Here is an 8,810-nt window from a genome sequence, read left to right on the forward strand (position 1 = left end):
TCTTGGGAAATGAAATAACAATGAGTTTTGTAATTAACGTCTCTTCTAGTGCAAATTTGAACAGCTGCAGGAGGCTAAGTTCTGGGTGGGGGCTGCCTGCCATTTGCTGGTGTTCAGAACAGTGTGCCCCCATGTTCTCAGACTGTTATTTTTGTTAGAGCTAAGTTTCTCAGTGTTTAAAGATCTGGTTTTATTTTTTTTCTTGAAATTATTTTGAGTGCTGACTTTTTAACAATTTATCTTGTGTTTTAATTATATCTGTGTGTGTACGTGTGTCTGTACGTACATGCAGTACCCATACAGGCCAGAAGAGGGCATCAGATCCTCTTCTGGAGTTACAGGCAGTTGTGAGCAGCCTGTGATGGGTACTGGAATCCAAACTCTGGTCCTCTGCAAAAGCAGTACACATGCTTAACCTCTGAGCCGTCTCTAGCCTCATGAGGCCTGGCCTTTGAGAAATTGTATACTTCATACTGGGTGCTCATCCCTAGCATTAGGTCCTGACTGTGACTGAATGGAACAAGATGGCTGGTACTCTCAGGACTTCACACTTTATTGTGGTAATATTGATTTGGTTATTGTTAAAAATGGGTTATGTAGGTCTATAAGCCCTTTAGTGCTGATGGTTTCAGTGGTTAGCTGTCTTTGAGAAAATGAAATGACCTCTCCAAATCAAGTCTAGGGACGTGTGATTTCTAAGGTGAATATTTCACTTTATTTCTAAGTTGTTGCTTTAAAAAAATAACCACAGATGACTTGCAAGTGCTTTGCATTTTCCAAACACATAGTAAGAATCTGTAAATACAGGAAAAACCAGCTGGTGCACACCTGTAACTCCAACACTTGGGAGGCAGAGGCAGGTAGATCTCTCTAAGTTTGAGGCCAGCCTGGTCCAAAGAGTGAGTTCCAGGGCAGCCAGGGCTACACAAAGAAACCCTGTCTAGAAAAACAAAAACAAAAACAAGAAAGGAAAGAAAAACAACTAGAGGCAGAGACAGGAGGATCTCTGTGAGTTCCAGGATAGCCAGGACTACATATTGAGATTCTATCTTAAAAAGAAAAAGAAAAAAAAAGAAAAAAGAAAAGAAAGCCCTACATTGTTTCAGCCATGAGTGGTGGACAAGCTGTAATCATAACTGATGAATTCACAGGTTTGAATTAATTTTTATGCTAGTTCCATATCTGTCTCTACAAAATACTAAGTCAAAATTTATAAAATTTATATAGATGCTTTTGGTGATGAATTAGGTCCAGCAGTGGTGACGAACGCCTTTAATCCCAGTACTCGGGAGGCAGAACCAGGAGGATCTCCGTGAATTTGTGGCCAGCCTGGTCTACAGAGCAAATTCCAGGACAGTCAGTCAATGCTACACAGAGAAACCCTGTCTCAAAAAGCCAAAAAAAAAAAAAAAAGAAAGAAAGAAAGAAAGAAAGAAAGAAAGAAAGAAAAAAGAAAAATGATGAACTATGACATGACCCAAGAAATTTTATTTCATTTTACCCACAGATGTCTGTTAACACAGATTGATGTGGCTTTCTTAGGAAAGTGGTAGAGGGCTCCCAATATACCTGAGATGAAGAAGTACAGGTAGAATTGTGTTTTCTAGTATAATCCTTTTTTTTTCTTCACCGAAAGGCTTCCTCTCCTGCACACACCACTCAGTTCCACATCTTCATGCTCACTGTCAACACTGTGGCTCGCTCAACAAGGCCAGGTTACGGAGGAAGTTTTAAAGCATCAGTTCTGGGGCTGGAGGTATGACTCAGGGGTCAGGAGCACTTACTGCTCTAGAGGACCCCCCACTTCTGTTCCCAGCACCCAAGCATCTGTAACTCCAGTCATGGGGGAATCTGATACCCTCTTCTGGCCACCGCGGGTAGAGCATGTGTGTGTGAGACTTTTGAGCCACCATATGGATTATGGGAATTGAACCCGGGTCCTCTGGAAGAGCAGCCAGTGCTCTTAACCACTGAGCCATCTCTCCAGCGCTGTGTGTGGATTTTGAAACATGGAGCACACACACACAAATAATAATGATAAACCTTTAAAAAAAAAAAGCGTTAGCTCTTTTCTGACAGGTTCCCTTACTTGTCCACATGCTTCAGATATCCCAGGGTACACAAATAATGAAGCAACCGAGCTTCAGAAAAGAAACCTGGCTCCAAATAGAGTGCTTAGAATAAGACCTGTGGCCAGTGTCTGCCTCTGGGGTGGCACAGTACTGCTCTTGTGGTCCTTGTGACCCCAACTGGAAGGCTGCATACGGGCAGGAAATGGCTTTCCTGCACAGGTGTTTACTCTATGTAAGTAAGCAGAATACAATGACAGTCCGGTTTTGAGTTTTGCTTTCTTTTGTTTTTCAGACATCCAACTGTGCCTAGTGATAGGAAAAACTCTTAATATTGGTCACCATGCAATCTGATGACATCATCCTAAAACAGTACCAAGCATCTTCATCTAATATTCTTTCAAACTTGAGCAAATTAGCATGCCAGCATTTCTCCCACACTCGGGCTGTGAGAACACTAAGCAGATGTGCAAGCAGCCGTTTTTAAAGGGGCTACTAAAGTGTGTAGAACTTCTTTTTTGTAATGTAGAGAGGTTTTGTGTGCATGGACATTTGTGTTGTCTTAGGCTTTTCTAATTCAAAAAAATGAAAATCACCCAGAATCACTGAGCTCATTTGTAAATAATAGTTGGGAAATCGATAGGAGATAGTTTGATTCCTAGGGAAGCTTGGGAGGGAGAAGCAGTGGCCTTCTGTCCTTCCCGTGTGGTTAGGGAAGGCTAAGTTCACCAGTGTGGCTGGTTCTCAGTTGCCCTCTTAGCATCTGCTGTAGAAGCAGGCTTGTCTTTTTACCTCCAGGATGCTCCAACTTGCCCATCTTTCCTCTGACCAGAAGTTGCTTTGTGAGCTGGGGATGTGGCGCAGTTAGTAGAGCGCTTGCCTAGCATTCATGAAATCCAGGTTCCCTCCCCAGGACCACACAAAAACAGGACATGGTGGCACCACCTGAAATCCCAGCACTTGGGAGGTGGAGGCAGGAGGACCAGAAGCTCAAGGTCATCCTCAGCTATAGCAACCAGCCTGGGGCACATAAGACTATCTCAAAAGAAAAGAAAATAACTTCCTTGTGTGGTGTTGGGCGGCTCGATTTTAAGAGAAGATCATTTCTTCCTGAGCTAGATGGAGAGAGTGGAGAATGTGACATGGCATTGGCTTTTGTAAAGCGTCTTCAGAGCAGAAGGACCTCTAACGTTTCAGACGGCCGAATCCCAGGCCCCACAGGAAGCAGTGCTTTTTGCGAATCAGCTGCCCGTGTCTTCGGACTACTTCCTTCAGAAAAGTCTGGACTTTCGCAGCTTTGCTGAGCTCAGAGGTTCCCTTCTCATCCTCAAATTTCAACAACTTCCTCTTCCTGTCTTCTCCACTTACTCGGGAGAGCAGTACAAAATCATGCCTGCATTTATCGATTCTTGGTAAATTCTGGGATGGGAGTTTGGAGGCACTGGAGCATGGAGGCTAGGGAGAGCCCTCCATCTCCCAGGTCAAATGGTCAAAGGGGGACAGAAGGTGGCCACATAGAAGCCAAAGCCTCAAGACATGGGGCATTGGCCTGTGTGTAATTCAAAACTCAATAAAAACTGTGGGTGGGAGACCTCACCCATGTCCTCTTTTCCCACCAACACGTAACTTGCAGTTGTAACAACACGTCTAAGTACCTGTACCTTTCTGGTTCCGTGGTAGGTGGTATTGCTTGTTAGTTAAAATGTTATCTTTTATAGAAGAGTCCTGCTCCTTATCATGATGAATGTGACTTGAACAATTGTTTCATATTAAAACTATCTCTTCCCTATGTACTGTTGACATATGCCTCTTTGGGGGATATCAGTTCAGTACTTTTATACAAACTCAAGTGCGTTCCACATTGGTGACATGTGTTCTGGCAGTAGGTTGTCCTTTTGTTCTTAGTGTGTGTCTTAAGTCATACATACACCAGTGCTGTGGTCTGTGGCAAAATTACTGTAATTCAAATTGGAAAATAAAAGGTTTTCAGACTTTGTCCAACCTTTATTTCTATGGCAAAGGAAATTACTATGTAATTCTAATTATGTCATATGCTGGTATGCTTTAAGCTACTCTATGAGGTAAGTGTTTATGGTTTAGTTAGTAAAGGCTCTGAAGTCTTTGAGGTGTGGGAGGAGTAAAGTTTGGTGTTAGCAGCTCATAGCATTCATAATACAATAAATACATCTTAAAGTTTTGACCTGTTCAGTGTGGTATCGTAAACTCATAATCCCAGTGCTTAGAACCTGAGGCTGGAGACTGGACTTAGAGACCACTCCCAGCTAGGTAGCAAGACTGTGTCAAGAAGAAAGAGTCCATCTACCTGCAGGGAGTATTTCTGAGGAATTCTCTTAGCTGACATCCACTGATGACTCACAACTGTACTATAATCAAATTAATGGCACCAATCTTTATTAATTAAAAACTTATTGAAGCAATTAAGACAATTATTAAGATAGCAAAACTCCTCTCATTTGCTTAGACTTGGTGACCATGTTAAAGAACATGGATGTTACTTAGTTTATAACTGTCTGATGATAGAATTTGATAATGAAAGTCATAATCATGATTTTAAAAAATTTTACCAGGAAAGCACGTTTTCATTTTTTATTTTCAAGGTGCTTATTTAAGAACACTAGTTTTAAAACATTCTTGGCTGGAACTGGAGTGATGGCTCAGTCCTTGAGAATGCTTGCTGCTCTTTGTAGGGAACTCAAGTTCAGTTCCCAGGAGCCAAGTCAGGCAGCTCACAATCTCCTGTAATTCCAGTTCCAGGGAATTCAAAACCCTCTTCTGGCCTCTGCAGACATCTGCACACACACAAAGATGCATAACATAAATAAATGAATATTTTTAAAAAGTCTTTATCATTAAAATTAGTACCCAAAGAGGTTGTAGTAAGTAATATTTGGACATTGCAAATTTGCATATTTTAAATTATATGCTTAAAGTAAAAGCAAATGCTGATGTATGCTTAAGTTATATATCTTTCTAAAATTTCCCATTTAGACTTTATCAATCAGAACTGCTCTGATGGAGAAAGAATTTCCTATACCAGTGAATATTTTTCCAAGTGAGTGTGTACCCAGGTTATGTTCATGCTTCTGAGGTTGCATCAGAGCTCGGTATGCTGGTCATGGTATATCCTGTATTTTTTATTGTACAGAAATAACTTACCCAGTCTCAAAGGCACTACACGGTGCCAGGATTCCATTCTATCTTATGTGAGTGTCCATATTTTCATAGGCCTATTTTTTTGTGTTAAAAAGTTTAGTACCACATCTTAGGAGTTTATTTTGGTTTAACATTTGACAAATAGTCTTTTTCTATTTCTATTTAAATCAGAGTTTTAAGGAAGTACTACTATGAATTAATAAAGTGTTCAGGGCGGGGCGTGATGGCACAAACCTTTTATCTCAACACTGGGAAACAGGCAGGACAATCTCTGCAAATTTGAGGCCAGCCTGGTCTTCGTAATGAGTTCCAGGCCAGCCAGCTCCGCACAGGGAGACCCAGTCTCAAAATAACAATATAATAACAACAACAAACTAATGTAGTAACTAGTGGATCATCCCAAATTATTATCTTTGCATGGTTTACACACAGGTTACACTTCTCACAGAAACTGAAACTAGCTTGGTAACTGATAGCATTGGGTCAAATGTGGATAGTTTAAAAGGCGTTGAAGTGTTAAATCGATTACATTCTCAGCTATGAATCTCTCTCCTCAGAGATACTAAACGTGTAGTTCCTCCCCACAGTGCTGGAGTTTAACACTGAACATGTCTTCCACACATTAGTGTCTTTTTCCGAAGTCAGAAGACAAGCAGAGATTCTGTTTTCCCATCCGTCCCTGTCCTTGTCATTGTTGTTTCCAGGGAGACGTTTGAGTCGTGTGTGCCCTGTGAGGACCGTCAGCCTGTGGACTCCGTTCTGGAAACGATGGATGCAGGCTTTCTTGAATGATAACTTGTAAGCTTGTCTCCTCTGGTGTTACTCTACTTCAGTATCCTTTAAATAAAGCTAGTTTTTAAGGAGAAGGCCTGGTTATTGTAAGTGTTTGAACTTTCTCTCTCATTAGGAGGGGTAGGTGTGACTGCACTGGCTTTGGGTGAAATAGAGCCAACAGAAGGCTAAGCGAAGCTCTGGCCTGGAATGTGCCAGAAGTGTTTATGCTGATGGAACAAATCCTTCTGGTCCTGATGTATGTACACACACACAGACACACACAGACACACAGACACACAGACACACAGACACACAGACACACAGACACACACACACACACACACACACACACACACACACACACCCTGTGTGCCAGGAGTGTTTATGCTGATGGAACAGATCCTTCTGGTCCTGATGTATACACACACACACACACACACACACACACACACACACACACACACACACCAGATGTGGAGTCAAAGGTTAAATCTGTGCAACTTTAACATTGTAATACAGAAGATACAACTAAATACTCACCTTGCAGGGGAGACACCATGATCAAGAAGGTAGTTTGGGGCAAGGGTAGGGTGGTGGGGTGGGGAGGGACTAAAGTGATGGGTAAGAGTACTAGCTGCTCTTCCAAAGGTTGGAGTTAAGTCCCAGCACCCACTGGGCAACTCACCATGTTCTCCAGTCCCAGGGGATCTGATGCCCTCTTCTGGCTTCTCTGGGCACTGCATGAACATGGTACATGGACATAACAGGCAAAAAAACCAAAACCAAAACCAAAACCAAAAAAAAAAACAAAAACAAAAAATGCCCAAACTTGTATAAAATGCATACATTTTAAAATAAACTACTTAGTGGTCATGGTGGCATTCACTTTTAATCCCAGCACTTGGGATGCAGAGGAAAAGGCATGCAGATCTCTTGTGAGTTCAAGGCCAGCCTGGTCCAGGACTCCAAACAGATGTCATATCTTTTGCTTTAAAATTTAAAAATTTAGCATTAGTGAATAGGTTGTGGGGTCACATAAGTATAATCCCAGCACTGGGGAGGGTGAGAGGTTGAGACAGGAGGACTGAGTTGAAGGCCAGCCTGGGCTACATATCGAGGGGGTGGGGTGGGGAGAGATATCAGCAGATCAGTAGCCAGGGCTATCTATATCTAGCAAGTTCTAGATCAGCCTGGGCTACATGGTGACACATGTCTCCAAAATGAATGAATAGTATTTTTCCTTAAGAAGCTTTCTTTTATATATTTTGTTATATGTGTAGAGGTCAGAGAACAATTTACAGAGTTGGTTCTCTCCCTTGACCATGTGGGTCCTGGGGCTTGAACTCAGGTTCTCAGGCTTGGCAGCAAGCTCCTTTACCTGGACCCTTTTTTTTTGGTCTTTTGAGACAGGGTTTCTCTGTGTAGCTTTGTGGCTGTCCTGGATCTCACTCTGTAGACCAGTCTGGCCTTGAACTCACAGAGATCCACCTGCCTCTGCCTCCCGAGTGCTGGGATTAAAGGTGTGCGCCACCGCTGCCCGGCTTGACTTTCTTTTTTCAATCATCCATCTAGTGTATAGTGACAATTCACTTGTTTCTATTGTTATATAATATCCTGTTGTGTTTATATACTTGAGAAACATTTGGATGCTTTCAAGGTTTAAAATTTTAGATTTACTTTATGTGTGAGTGTTTTGCCTGGTGGGTGTCTTTGCATTGGCATGCATTGCCCTTAGAGGCCAGAAGAGGGCGTCAGATCTCCTGGAATTGGAGTTACAGACATGAGCTGCCTTGTGGGTGCTAGGAATTGAGCCTGGATCCTCTGCAGAGCAGCAAGTGCTCCTGACTTGTGAGCATCATCTCTACAGCCCTTATCAAGGGCATTTTTTCACATAAGGATCTTATCATCTGCCTCAGAGAAGACTGGGTTGTAGAGCGTGAGGGAGTCTTTCTTACAATTCCTTCAGCTTAAGCTAGGCTGGGGTGGCGTGGTGCAGGCTTTTAATTCCAGCACTTGGGAGGCGGAGGCAGGTGAATGTCTGAGTTCGAGGCCATCCTGGTCTACAGAGAGTTCCAGGACAGCCAGGGCTACACAGAGAAACCCTGTCTAGAAAAACTAAAAATATATTAGAAAAAAAAAAAGTTCCTTCAACTTAAAATATTCAACATGCTAAGGAATCCCTTTTGGTATGGCATGACATAGGATGGTCAGTGGGGATTACTTTCGATTTTTGAAAGTACTGAACCTATTTGTGATGGAAACAGCTTCTAAACTAGAAACATCATCACGTTGCTTTACGTTTTGAGACAAGAGTTTGTGTTTATCAGGGTAGTCACCACCTGAAGTCTCCAGCCTCAGCCTCCCCAAGTGCTAAGATTACAGGCCACCACCCTGCTAATGTCCAGCAAATGTTGAGAGCAAACCAAACGTCCTGGGTGTCACAATGCACACATGCCAGCTCTGCTGATCCATAGCCCTCCGCATTCTAAAGCCCCAAGCTTCTTCCTTTCCAGAGCCGGGAATCCCAAGGCCAGCCCGGCCTCTCCCAGGGTGCCACATCACAGCTTCTCTTGTCCCTTAACAAACACTCACTTTGAAATGATTTTTTGTTTAAATCACCTGTGTTAGCGTCTGAGCTAAAGGCGCGTGTGAGCAGCCCAACACGGGAGCTTGGGAACCGAACTCGGACCCTCTGAAGCAGCGCATCCTCCTGACCCCCGAACCATCTCATCTCCGTCTTAAGGGCATGCCCCGCTCTACTTCTTCCTCATTCTCTCAGGCTGAGGATGCAGC

General features: G+C 42.9%; 1 long non-coding RNA gene across 1 annotated transcript; it reads right to left on the reverse strand.

Annotated features, from left to right (window-relative positions):
* Positions 1 to 4,662: 4,662 nt before the first annotated feature.
* LOC128095327 (uncharacterized) lies at positions 4,663 to 8,750 on the reverse strand. The gene is made up of 3 exons (XR_008213218.1): positions 8,637 to 8,750; positions 6,703 to 6,754; positions 4,663 to 4,879 (listed from the first exon to the last, which is right to left on the reverse strand). It is a non-coding gene; the product is annotated as an uncharacterized LOC128095327 (long non-coding RNA).
* Between the last annotated feature and the right edge of the window lie 60 nt (positions 8,751 to 8,810).

This window comes from Peromyscus californicus, unplaced genomic scaffold, assembly GCF_007827085.1.
Source record: "Peromyscus californicus insignis strain IS unplaced genomic scaffold, ASM782708v3 Scaffold_11__1_contigs__length_118956290, whole genome shotgun sequence".
Lineage (NCBI taxonomy): Eukaryota > Metazoa > Chordata > Mammalia > Rodentia > Cricetidae > Peromyscus > Peromyscus californicus.